Below are 12995 nucleotides of genomic sequence, written 5' to 3' on the forward strand. Positions count from 1 at the left end.
CCAAAAGCAGTCAGTAAGACTCCAAAGGCGTCTGCACCGATAAAGTTTATACTGCAGCCGCCGATAACACCTAAGGCATTTGCCCCACATACGGGCGTCGACCCGGCCAAGAAGGTGTCCATGGGGAAAAACAGTACAAAAGGGGGTGGTGATGGACGGAGCATCTGATTTAATCAAACACTCACACCCAGTCAAAAGATCTGGGTTTAATCCATCACCGTTCTTTAGCCCACTGGGGAAAACTGGGGAAAAAGCCTACAACTACTGAAAAGGCCACGAAGCATCGACAGCCTCTCCAGGAAGACCAACCGAGGCAATTCATCGACGCTGAAACTGGTAGACTTGTTTTAGAAGATTGGGGCCCCTGCCTAAAGTGATGAACCCTAGCAAGGTAAAGAACTTTTTTTTGGAAGGAATAAGTCAGGTTATCTACATTTATATTTTGTGAGTAAGCTAGACGCTGGTTATCTTTTTAAATCAAAAAATTCGACCAGATCATCTCTGTTCAGAATGTTTATTTATATTACATCTTTCTGTTTTTTTCTCCCCCTCCTTTTTTTTCCTCTTATTTCATTTCTATTGATTATACATATATTAACACTTTTTTGTTTTTTTTGTACACACACTTTTTACATATAATACATTATAGTTACTACACATTAGAAAATATTTAAAACATTCAACAATACGCAGAGAATATTCCTTTCAACGCGTTTCGGCCGTTCGCCTTCCTCAGGAATTCTGCATTTTTCTTTTTTTAATTCAATAGTAGCTATGATAATAAAAAGACAATATTTTAGTATTTACCCTTGTTACAACAGATTAATCATTTTCAACGTCTAGACATTTACTTCCTTTTTTTTCCCTATTCGTATCATGGATTGTATCAGTCATTTTTATTTTCTGGCTTTCCCTACTACCATTGGTCGGCCCTTCATGGTTCGGCGTTACTGTATCTATACTCTTCTATATCTATTTACAAGAACTGTACATTTATATACAAATTTTACAACATTTCATATACCTTTTGCACGGCTTACATTAAGTTTATCCATACACTTTTTACATTCAAACATCAGAACTCTGATTTGCTTGCAGATGGTAGCTCATTTTTAATAGGTTACATTTCAAAGGACTGGGGTCAGGGACAGAAGGGTCTAAGGAAATAGTAATTATCGGCAATTGTTATTTGCCTAGGTGGCTCTTTAGTGCTTGCTAATAGGTCTATGAAGATTGATCTATGTAAGATCATGTTTTCATATCTTACTGTTTGTATTACAAGGTCTATCTTCTTTCGTACCTTAGCTTTCCAGACTTGATTGCGTTTTAACTGGACCTGTAGCGTGTCCCTTGAGCGTGATACAAAGCCAAATTATAACTTCCTGTAAATAAGAGATGCACTCAATTTGTATAGATGTGTTAAGTGGCCCTGGCTGCATATATATTATTATGGAGAGGATTTAGCGAGATGGAGGTACCTGATTATTAGCGTGGCTGCCCAATGTATATTCTGCTATAGTTCATGGCCAGTCGCATTTGGAGAGATGCCTTTTAGACGTCTTCTGGATAATATTTCTGTAAGAAATATGTATTCATGTACTACCTTAACTTGCATGACATTCTCCTTTTCTTTACTAAATGTAAGGCAGAAAAACAATCTACCTGAATATAGGAGACAGCTCCGAGTATGGTTCTTCTCATCAAGTTAATGGTATCACAGTCGCTGTTATAAGGGCTGGGTATCGACTCGTATTATGCCTCTTAAGATTCTTCTGGCTATAATAACAAATTAAATGGCATATCAGCTGTTTTATATAATTAAACTAGAGCGTTCTTGTAATTATGGCCCTTCGTTTTTATCTATTTTTTTCACGTACCTTCAGCGTTTTAAGTTGGGCATTACGTCGTGTACCTCATCTGGATGCGGTGGATATCTGCAGCGTTTTTGCCTTCACTGGTAGACTTTCCATTCACAAGCGGAAGATCGTCCCAGAACAGCCAATGGAGTCCTATAAGATTCCATTAAAGAAGAAAAGGGATTCAGCAACGTCACCTCTTCTGTCTGAACCTCTGCAACCATATGGACGAGAGCCTGCTTTTTCTTCACCCACACATTCAGATGTGGATGTAGAAGATGCTTACAATGAGGAATACAATTATCCTATCGACACTGATCCAGAAGACCACACTGAACCCTGGACAGACGCTGTTGACCCAGGGGAGCCACAAACTTCCCCTGACAACAATGTCTATGCTGTTAAAACATCACCAACAGAAGACACGGCTGCGTTCAACGCACTTATTGAAAGGGCAGCAAAAAATCACGATGTCCAACTCCATACTGACCCTATCGAGGAGAATTTTTTATTTGACACCTTCTCAACCTCCGAGAACTGTCAAAATTCTACCCATGCTAAAAGGTGTCCTGAAACACGCTGGAGACATCTTTAAGGAGACCGCAAGGGCCAGAGTGACCCTTTAATCCGCTAGATGCATCTACTCAAAACATCATCTGTTATCTATTACATCTAGGTCAAAATCAAGGGGTGTGTGTATCTTATCCAAAAATTGTATGATTGGTGATCAATAGATGGCAAAATCTATAGCTGGGTCTCACAAAGTGCTTAAAGAGATCCCATCAGACTTCCACCCTGTACCGCCCTACATCATTTGGGAACCTTTAAGATGCACATGGGAGATCGAGTGCCCAGTGCACCAATCATACTATTTTTGGATAAGATACACACACCCCTTGATTTTGACCCATTGCTACTTTTTAGGTTGGTATTCAAGTCTGTGTTTGGGATGTAGCTTTGCGTGGTCATTAAATATTCCCACGTACCTTCTTTTGTTGTTTATATATCTATTACATCTATACAAATGCAATCTGGCCTACGCTTCCATTCGTATACATTTATCCGCAATGGCAGCTTATCTCCAAAATCGGCGGCATCTCTCACTATTCAGAGTGCCTGCCATCAAACCTTTTCTGGAAGGACTCAAACAAGTTATTAGTTATTCCTCCCAGGCACCCACCAGCACCTGTATGGAACCTAAATCTGGTCCTTACCTGGATGATGTATAAGTCCCATCATCCACGCAACTTTAAGGACAATCTCCCACAGGGCTAGTTTCTTCGTATAAGGAGAAACTGTAGTCAAAGAAAAGCTTTCTTTCGCGAAGCAGATGAACTAACAATTCGCTTAAAGGAAAGAGGATATCCTGGCAGTCTACTAAAGCGTGCAAAGGAAAGGGCATGGTACAATCCCAGGGCGAATTTACATGAGGTAAAGGAGAAAAAGGAAAATTCGAACAATATCGTGTGTGTCACTACCTACAACACCAAAAGTAATGAGGTGAAGAAAATGATATCAAAATATTGGAACTTGGTGGCAGGGGGACTAAAAACTGCAGAAAAAACAATCTTTGCATTCAAGAGAGGCAGGAATGTGAAGGACGAAGTGGTACATGCCTAGTTGGAACCAGAAAAGCAATCAGATCTTCGAAGTATGCTGAATCTGCCACCCATCATTGGTCATTATAAATGTGGCTCATGCAAGGCCTGTGACTGTTGCCAAGAAGGTGACACTTTCATACATGCAGATAGAACACAAAAACTCTGTGACTTCAGCAATTGCAATAGTACCAACCTGATCTATGCAATAATGTGCCTATGTGCCAAAGTATATGTGGGTCAAACTACACAGAAAATAAAGACATGTATCCTACAACATATGAGCAGGGTCAAATGTAAGACACAAGGGGCACCACTTGTCGAACATTTCATCCTTCAGAACCATACCCCACAAGACATAAAGTGGTGGGTGTTAGAAAAAGTACATGCCAATCCAAGAGGTGGTTCCATCTCACACTCTTTGAAATATAAGGAGTGTCGCTGGATACACTTGCTTGATTCATTGAGGAATGGATTGAATGAGATTGAGGAAACCAACAGACAAATGGGACAATTGTAAGACACCATTAGGTTGCCCTGGCTCTATTTCCAATATGTGACCAGATTTCATATTGATAGGGGTGTTTAATCCTGATGCGCCATCTGGCATGGCCTCACCACACGATATCCCTATATGATGTTTAACATAGTGTCATCTAATGTAATGTGATATGGTCACTTGTACCTTCAAAATTGTGGATTATTGCTCTAATGTGTAAGCATTATTCTAGGCAGAGGACAATCGTATATTATTATATCTAATGTCATGATGTTTTTAAAGTTGCAAGAGTGTGGAAGGTCTCGTTAATGCTGGGTATCGAACGTCCGTTGACCCCGTTCCCCTGGAATGAGATATTATTTGCTAGTAGTCCGGGCTAGGGCTTACGCGTTTCCTTATGTTGGTACGTCATGACGAACCAAAGCTTCCTATCACTATGGTAACGAAACAGCAGGCGTGGTGACGTGTGGCCGACAAGATTCGGCGCATGCGCTATCGCGTTCATCTAAGGTGACGAACAATAGCGGTGCCAGAGGACCGTAAGCCACATTGTTTTGGAGCCGCGCCGTTTCGAAGATCACTCTCCTCGGAGCCAAGCATCCGTTTTCCTAAACATATCTTTACAAAAAGGTAAGACCTGATATCCACCTGTGGGCCGAAATCGGGTGTATTTTTTTCACTCATTATCGGCAAACTCACGACCCTGAATCATTTCTTTCCATTACAGTGGAAATTGCATAGACTCCATTGCGCGTTTGGTAAATTCCTGTCCCGAACCGTCTTTGAATTCCAACTGGGTAGAATAACAACATCTACACCCAGGAGAGCCACAGCAGGTGATTTTCGATAACACGTAACAAAGGGCCATAACATTGGACAGATCACTAAACATATGCCCCCTTATATTCAGTTTGGCTTTAAACACTGGTGAGCCGTTAATTAGAACAACAGTCGGGCGCATTTAACTGCCACGCCGACAGGTAAGAAATGAAGGAATAGTGCTTTTATGAACAGGTGAATTGTCCAACACAATGAAAGCACTAACTAGGCTCTTCTCTTCCTTTTATTAGAACAGATAAATACAGTTCTATCCCCACCTCAAACCCGGCTGGATTTGCATGAAGGTGAGTGCTATTATGAGCATAGGCATGTGAGGCCCTTAGTCATTTTCCGAATCCATTCTTAAACAAATCATCTCCTTTAAATCTCTTAGGCTGTTTGCTGTCCCCCACAGTCCTGATGAAGACCCGTTGTTGACTCCTTATGTATGCTTGCTGAGGGTCGAAACGTCGAAGAATAAGTGGATTGGTTGCATTGATATTCTGTACTTAGTACTGACAAATGCAGTGTACCGTCTTATAATTTGAAATATGCATAGGCCACGTCAAATTATTTTTGTATCCCCCCTTGTATATAATATTTGTACAGTTTTTTGTCACTTTTGCGCCGTAAGCACTGAGCACTACAAGTCACCATTTGCACTATCTGTTCCCTTTTTGTACAGCCTATTTTGCAACTCGTATATGGTATAAGTATCTATGAATGACTACAATTTATAAAACAGTATATAAATACTTAGATGGTTTTTGGAGTCTGATTCTTTGCTCGAAATTCTACATAAACTATGAGAAAGTAAAAGAAATATTGTGCACTCGAATGAACCAATTGTTGATTATACAGATATGAATGTCAGCAGCCCTACATGCCAAGAACAGATGCATACTGGTAAGTAGCATATTCGCTCCCCCGCCCCCCCACCCCCATCTCCACCTAGACCAGCTCACAGGCTCCACATTAGAGTGAGCCTCCTCTCTATTGTCGCATCCCCTGGAGCAGCAAAGGGTCCAGTTGTTCGGGGCTTTTGGTCGTTTCACTAGTCCAGGCTACTAGCTACAGGGCAGTGTGAATCACTTGTTGCCGCCGAGGAAGAAGCAGGGTGAAGTTGATAATAACTATTTGTGGCAGTTTAGCATTTTAGTTACTGGTGAGGACGACGCCACACACCTGCTGCCTGGACCCTAAAGTGCTATTTTGGGGGGCCACTCGTTTACCCTTTGTGGATGTAGTCTCAGGAGCTGGGATGTGCAGGAGTGACAGCGCCTCGGCTAAATCTGTGACATGGCGGGATGTGATATGTAGTTCAAAGGCCAGTCCAAAGGGGTAGTCCATCGATCTTTGACATGGTCCTGTCGCAGTTTGTCGGTTACTGGCCAGATCTGTTGACGCTGAGCCAGCGTGGCAGAAGCAATATCTTGAAAACCCCCGATATGCAACCCGTGTTTGTCTTTGGCAGCTTGAAGGATAGCCTCTTTTACTCTGTTGGAGTGACGTTTCGTCAACACGTCCCTTTGGCGTCTTTTCCTGCCGTTGATTTGCATGCCCACACAATGGACCCTATCCAGTTTGACTTTCACTGTCGCCTCTCCAAGTAGTTTTGAGAATAGACCTGTCACAAAGGATTCTAAATCGGGGCCCTCCACACTTTCGAGATCTCGGATACAAATCTTTTTATGTTTGATCGATTTCCAAATCTTCGCACTTTAAGAGGGTTGTTTGTAGCTGAGAGTGTGTGAGGTCGTCCATCTGGCTAGTGCAGCTTTCCACCTCCAAAGTCTTTGTGTCCAAGTCCAACAACTGTGTGCCCACCAAGTCCATATCTTGATGTAGAGAGGTAAGCTTAGTATTGAGATGGGCTTTCAGAGTCTCCAGAGAGAAGGCCAAATTCTGCTTTGAGCTCTAGACCTAGTTCGTTTTTTAATTCCTGCAGGGAGTTGAGTAGATTTTCTTTAGTGAGAAACCTGATTTCCTCAGCAGACTTGGCAGTGTGGGTTCCTTGTGTCTTCTCCTGTGTAAAATAACTGAAAACTCCGAACCGCATCTTTGGAGTCATAAAGACACTCGGTGTGAGCCAGGAGTTTCTGCTTGGCTATGAGGGAAACCAATAATAAGACGTCTATTATATGTAGGTAAAGTTCAGCAGAACAGTGAGAGTGCCTGCAGGCAGAGAAGTTAGCCTATGATTTTCTTGGCCCAGCACCTTTATGGAGACTGAGCCGGAGTAGCAGACCCATTGAGGTAATGGAGAAATCGATGCAGAGTACTTCTACGGTGTGCCCCCCCACGGCATCCCCTGGGTTGATGCTGCAAAGCCTGGGCTAAGTTGTTGGCCTCTCCTTCTTTACAGATATTCCGTATGCCTTGTTGCCAGTATTGCCTCTTGTGTAACACTGGTGCCTGTTTCTCCCCAGGAATTGGTATCTTCTCTGAGCTAGATCAGCAGGGTCAGCAAGAGGCAGTCTCCCGAGGAAGATTATCAGTGAGCAGGCGAGGGAATCCCTGGTCTGCTACTCTCCTAGTCTCGCTATTTGGGTCACTTGAAGCTCGTGTAGAGAAGCCAAGTCTTCCTCAACTGGTCCCTCAGTGAGCAAGTTTCTGCATAGAATTTCAGTAGCTTGAGGCAGTTTGTGGCCTTGTGAGCAGGTATTTCAAATCCTGTGTACAGCTGTAGATCCGGCTGAGGGTTCAGTGAGTTGGTCCAAAGAACCGTTGGTATTAAGCAGAGGCCCCCACAGACGTTCAGAGCCAGGTCTCCTCTTGTGTACAGAGAGTGTCATCGCCGACTGCCATTTTGAAGTCAGGCATGCTAGTGCTGGAGTGACTGGGACCTTCATGCCGGGTGTCAAATTCTGTTGCCCCCTCAAGAACCCCAGCTCTTTTAAATAAGACTTCTTACCTCACCACCTTCCTCTCTCTTCTTTCACTAGGATGCGTCCGCGGGACAGGGCTCTAGGTGGCAGGGTCGCGAAGGCCAGGAGCAGCGACGCCTCGCTCACTGGTGCTCTTAGAGATGCGCAGGTCTCTCCATACATATCTTGGCATTATTAAAGGGTAGCGAATAAGATTGCACGGGTGTACCCAGTTAGTGCTCGCGCCGTCCCTTCGGCCTCTCTGTGGGTCCCTGGTTGAAAGCCTCACGCTGCCATCTTGCTGATTAGGCCTCTCTGCTCATCTAACTGCATCCAGCTGGTTGAGGTGGGTAAAAACTGCTGCTACCACTGCCTCAGCGATCCCCCTTTGTCTGTAGTAGCCTTGAGTGTGCAAATTATGTCAGGGACAGGGACAATACCGTAACTATACTTATGGGAGCAGCAAAGCCTTCGTGGATTGTGTCAACTCTGCCGTCTTGGTTCGCCTACACCTCCCCCACCAACCCCCCCTCCCCCATGAGCAATTCCTATGCACAAAGCTGCAACTACCAACGAGCATCCTTGTATGTGCCAGGCTCTTCTAAGTATCAACAGTTTCAATTCATCCCCTGAACTAACTGTTAAATGTCAAAAGACCAGTAGGTGCGCTTTCCGTGCAAAACCTCAAGCAGCCACCAGAAAGGGCCCTTGACCAACACTTGCTGGAAGCACCAATGTTGAGGAGATATACTATAAATGTTATGTAATTTTTGAAAAACAATTGAGCCCAACAAAGGACAGTTTGGCCTCAAAATAAGGCCACTTAGCAACCCTGTTTAAGTCCCACACCACACCCAACATACAGACCAATTATCCTGAAGTCCATGTTGAACCTACTTTCCGTCATGGGCCCCGGGGAATCATGGTAGGGCAACCTCCTCAGGCTCCATGAGCACTCCGGTATACAGGCATTCCTATTTCTGGTGCACGGAATGAACCTACAAGTGATGCTGCAGGTCTTTCTGCTATGAACTATGGTGTGGGGGGTTCAGGCACCGGTCTGGAAAACAATCCCCCCTTAATTGCAGTGGTTAGGCAGAGCTGTATGGACATGTCTCGTGGGGAAAACAGTCCTGCATAACAAGCCCAAAATCAATGATCCTAAATTTACCACCAGAAGCCTGCCCATATGTTCTGATAATGGCAGGAGTGATGCCCCTAAAACATAATCAGAGACTTGGTGCACACAGAAATTTCAAAGTTGCAGATGGAAATTAGACTTTAATAGTTCGGAGGGTAGGCTGGAGTGGCCCCTCAACAAAAGATCTCGCTGGAGACTGCATTGTTGGCTTCAGACGCCCATGCCATGTGGGGAGATTACTAGGCATGAACCCAGTGGGGGTACCAATCGGATCCAACATTGTTACATAACTCCTTGGATATTATTACAAGCTGCCCAAACAGGCTGTATGCCCAGCGTCACATGACTGCCAACCTTATCCATTGTGGGGCTAAATATGTAACAATAGGTATGCTGTTTCATCAGACTGTAATGAGATTGGTTGACAGCGTCCAGGCCGACTGAAGAGGATGTCTCGATAATCAGGCACTCTGACTACCGAGTTGCAATCAAAACTCCTCTGTGTCAGGCACATGCTGTGTCACTTGAACCTGCAGCTTCGGTTGAGCCTGAATGTCCAGTGATAACTTTAAGGCACTTGTGTCCGAAAAACACATTGCCAACTGAAGTCACGCATGCTAAATGTTGCCAAATGAGAATTTTAAGCTGGAACATTGCAGGCCTCCATTTAAAAATAACACTCCCAGACTGGCAATTGTACGACATCTTGTTAATGCAGGAAACTTGGGACACTAACCCTGCAGTATTTGAAGTATTTCTGTAGTTTAGCATACCGGCCGCTCCATCCCTCTCGGGTCGAGCTTCAGGAGGATTAACCATATGGATTAACCCAATGGTTCCCAAACTGTGCACCGTGGCTCCCTGGGGAGCCGTCAAACCTAGACAGGGGAGCCATGCACCAAGCACTTTAATGCATTTAATGTTGACAAGTCTGTTGGCTTCAGTTAAACAAATTAGACTTAAACGCATGATGTTTAACGTAGTGCTCTGTATATACTATACCAAAATGAGGTATAGTGTGCAAAAAGTCCAATCGAACCCCAAAGGTAGGCAGAGGTAAAAGTAGATAGCACCTTGTATTCTATTTGTGGTAGTGTGGGCGAGCAGTAAGGCTTTATCAAAGGATAGTGTTAAGCATTTGTTGTACACACTCAGGCAGCCAAATTATGTCACACCCTCAAAGACTGAACTCAGACCAATTTGATTTATATTAAAATATTATTTAGTTGTTTTCATTTCCTAGAAACAAGCAAACCTGGCACACGTAAGTGTATATTATACTTTTTAAGGCAGGTTGAATAATACAATCAAGCTGAATGAAAATGACTTTGTTACTGGTTTGTAAATCATTTCAATACAGTCAAGATTACTTTGAATTACTTTGCGATTGCTTTCTGCTTACCTTTTTCTTCTCAGTGTGATACACCTAGATATCACACTGGGACAGTTCCCACAGAAAAGGTTAGTAAGCAGTTTTTTAGTTCTTTGCCGTTTTCTCAAATTTCAATACAAAACCAACTTGACACTTAAAATATTTTTTCAGTAAAACCAGTCAATGTATTCCTATGGAGAGGAATGAAGTTATCGGTTAACAGGTAAGTACTTTGTTAAAAGAAAAAGAAAAATGTAAATCCAGTATTTGTAAAGAACGAACAGCTGCCTGAAGGCATCCCAGCGCTGGGGGCTGTCGGTAAGATTAAGAAAGCTATTGCCCAGAGTCACATGGTGCTGGGCTGACCTGCCGCCGGTGCTGGGGAACGAACCGTGAGCCCCAGATTCCAGCATCAGTCGCCCTGGCTGCGGCACCACACCACTTCCCTGGGAGTTGTTATTCTGGGGTTAGAGCCATGGTTCCCTCTGGGTCCAGGATGCACTCTCAATACACCCTCAGTGGCACTATGTGGCTGGGTGTAGAGTGCTGTTGCCCAATATTATCCATTGGGGTTAGGGGGCCTCCAGTTGCTGGCTGCTCACGAGCAGGCCACAAGGTTGTGGGAGCAAAGCTCCTGGGGTTTAGCTCAAGAGAAAGGGGGATCTTAGTTAGCACCCAAAGTTCACTCGAAGCTGCGAAGAGGCGGCTGGGTGCTGTTTTGGTGTTGGTTGCCCTGATATTTTCAATGGGGATTGTCGTTTTTGGTTTTTAGCGGCAGACTCGGTCCAGGAAGACGTCCGGGAGGAACCAACAGCTGGGCAGGTAAGTTGGAGGGATCAGGATGTATGTGCACCTCGGGTTCTTTTCTCCAGTGTGCAGGGCGGTTGGATTGAGGGGTGTCTTTTGAAGTCTAATTTCCCCTTACCGGGCCGCTTGCGGTTGGGGGAGTCTCCATGCAAAGGCTGCAGGCTACGTCAGGTCGAACTGGAGGATCAATCCATGGTGGACTCGAACTCTGGAGCGCGGGGGGCCTTGCTGGGACCAGTGAGCCACTCACACTCGGGCCATAGTTGTCGAGTGCACTATTCTTGTCCCCAGGTTTCAGGTTTCTTAGTTCTCAGCAGGCTTGGAGTCTTACTTGACTATTTGTTTTGAACAGAGCTGCTGTTCACTAGCGATCCAGTCTTTGTTGAAGGCAGTCAGTCCTCCCAGGGGTTCTGGAGGTTGCTGGCTGCAGGACGTTGCAACTTTTGGTGCATGATTCTGGAAACTGCAGGCAGGCCGATAGGGCTGAGGCCAAGTCAGTTCTTCTCTGAAGTCTCCTCTGCTGGGCGTCTTCTTTCGTTCTTCTTTTTCTTAGGTTGTGGGAATCTGTCTTCTTGGTTGAGGGCTGCCCCCTAGATACTGTATTTAGGGGGTGTATGTATATATATATATATATATATCAGTTAAATGGGGGTGAGTGTTTGCAATGATCAACACTCCGTCCATCATCCCCTTTGGTTTTGCTTTGTTCGCCCCAGTTGGCAGGGTATGCCCAGACGTGGGTCCCTTGCTCACTTTGCCACTGGATTCAAGCTAGCCTGGCTGATGACGGCTGATTAGCCAGAAACCGGTCCCAGGATGCTGGTTTCCAGTCCATGGAAGACATGGCTTGGCAGTTCGGGCTGGACGGTTCCCATGCAGCACAGGGTCAGACTGATTTGCATAGGGCCATGTCTGAAATGGGGTGGCAGAGTGAGCTAAAGAACGATTATGGATTAAACCCATATCAGTTGACTGGGGGTGAGTGCTTGCAATGTTCAACACTCCGTCCATCACCCCCTTTGGTTTTGCAGTGGGTCAAGGGAGCCATGGGTTGAAAAAAAAAACTGGATTAACCTGGCAGCCATGTGGCACTATTATCAGCACAAATGTAGGCGATCACTAACCAATTGAAATATCACTGGATGTGCCAACTAGGGAGTATTTCCAAATTATAGATGGTCTCAGCAACCTATCTTCATCTACAAACAACCTTAGGCTCCACTGAAAACTGTCCAACCCCCCCCCCCCCCCCCCCCCCCCCCCAATTTCTGGGAAAACTAATTTCAGAGAATATTGAGTTCGTTTTGGGGTGCCTGGTGGATGATGCCAAAATTGGGGCAGTGTACAGCTCCTCGTTGCTTTTTGTTCCAGGACCAGACAGTCCTTTTCTAAACTCCTCAAACCAGCGCTTTAGACCCTGCAGTGGTTTGACCATGAGCGCTCTCTGACTAATATTTTTTGCGTAGAACCTCAAATAGGAGGACTAGAGACCTCGCTGCTGTGGCCACTTTGCAGAAGCAATACTAAACAGTAACAATTGGGGTCGGAAAGAAGTCATCACTCAGCAGTGGGATACACTAACACATACAGACCGGTCAAAAGATAGCAAATCCTTCTGGAGAACTGTGTCAAGAGTGCAATCTATAAACCGACAACCCCGCTTATCAGTTACCATATAAAAAGTGAGGTATGGGTGGCTCATTTCTCCCAGATCAGTTCAGTTACGAGACAAACCCTAATATGCAAGACCATAAGGATTCATCCTCATTTATGTGGGTCTCTTTACAAAAAGTCACTATCGCCATGAAGTGGAACGTGAGGGGTAAGTCTGGGCTGGATGGTGTCCCTATTGATTTAATTAAATGCAATTTGAACATCTGGGCCCCATTGTGTTACCAACATGTTTAATAGTCTAAGTCTTCCACTCTACCAGACTCCTGGTTCACTTATTATCGTTCCAATTTAAAAACCGATATAAACCAAATTGATATCACCCCATTTCATTGATTAGTATCCCAGCTAAAATTCTTGTAGGG

General features: G+C 44.5%; 1 protein-coding gene across 8 annotated transcripts in view; it reads left to right on the forward strand.

Moving 5' to 3' along the window:
• The window catches only part of OSBPL9 (oxysterol binding protein like 9), a 1205712-nt gene that overhangs the window by 309447 nt on the left and 883270 nt on the right, over positions 1–12995 (forward strand). The window lies entirely within an intron of this gene.

Source organism: Lissotriton vulgaris, chromosome 1_1 (genome assembly GCF_964263255.1).
Source record: "Lissotriton vulgaris chromosome 1_1, aLisVul1.2, whole genome shotgun sequence".
In the NCBI taxonomy this organism is placed as follows: Eukaryota; Metazoa; Chordata; class Amphibia; order Caudata; family Salamandridae; genus Lissotriton; species Lissotriton vulgaris.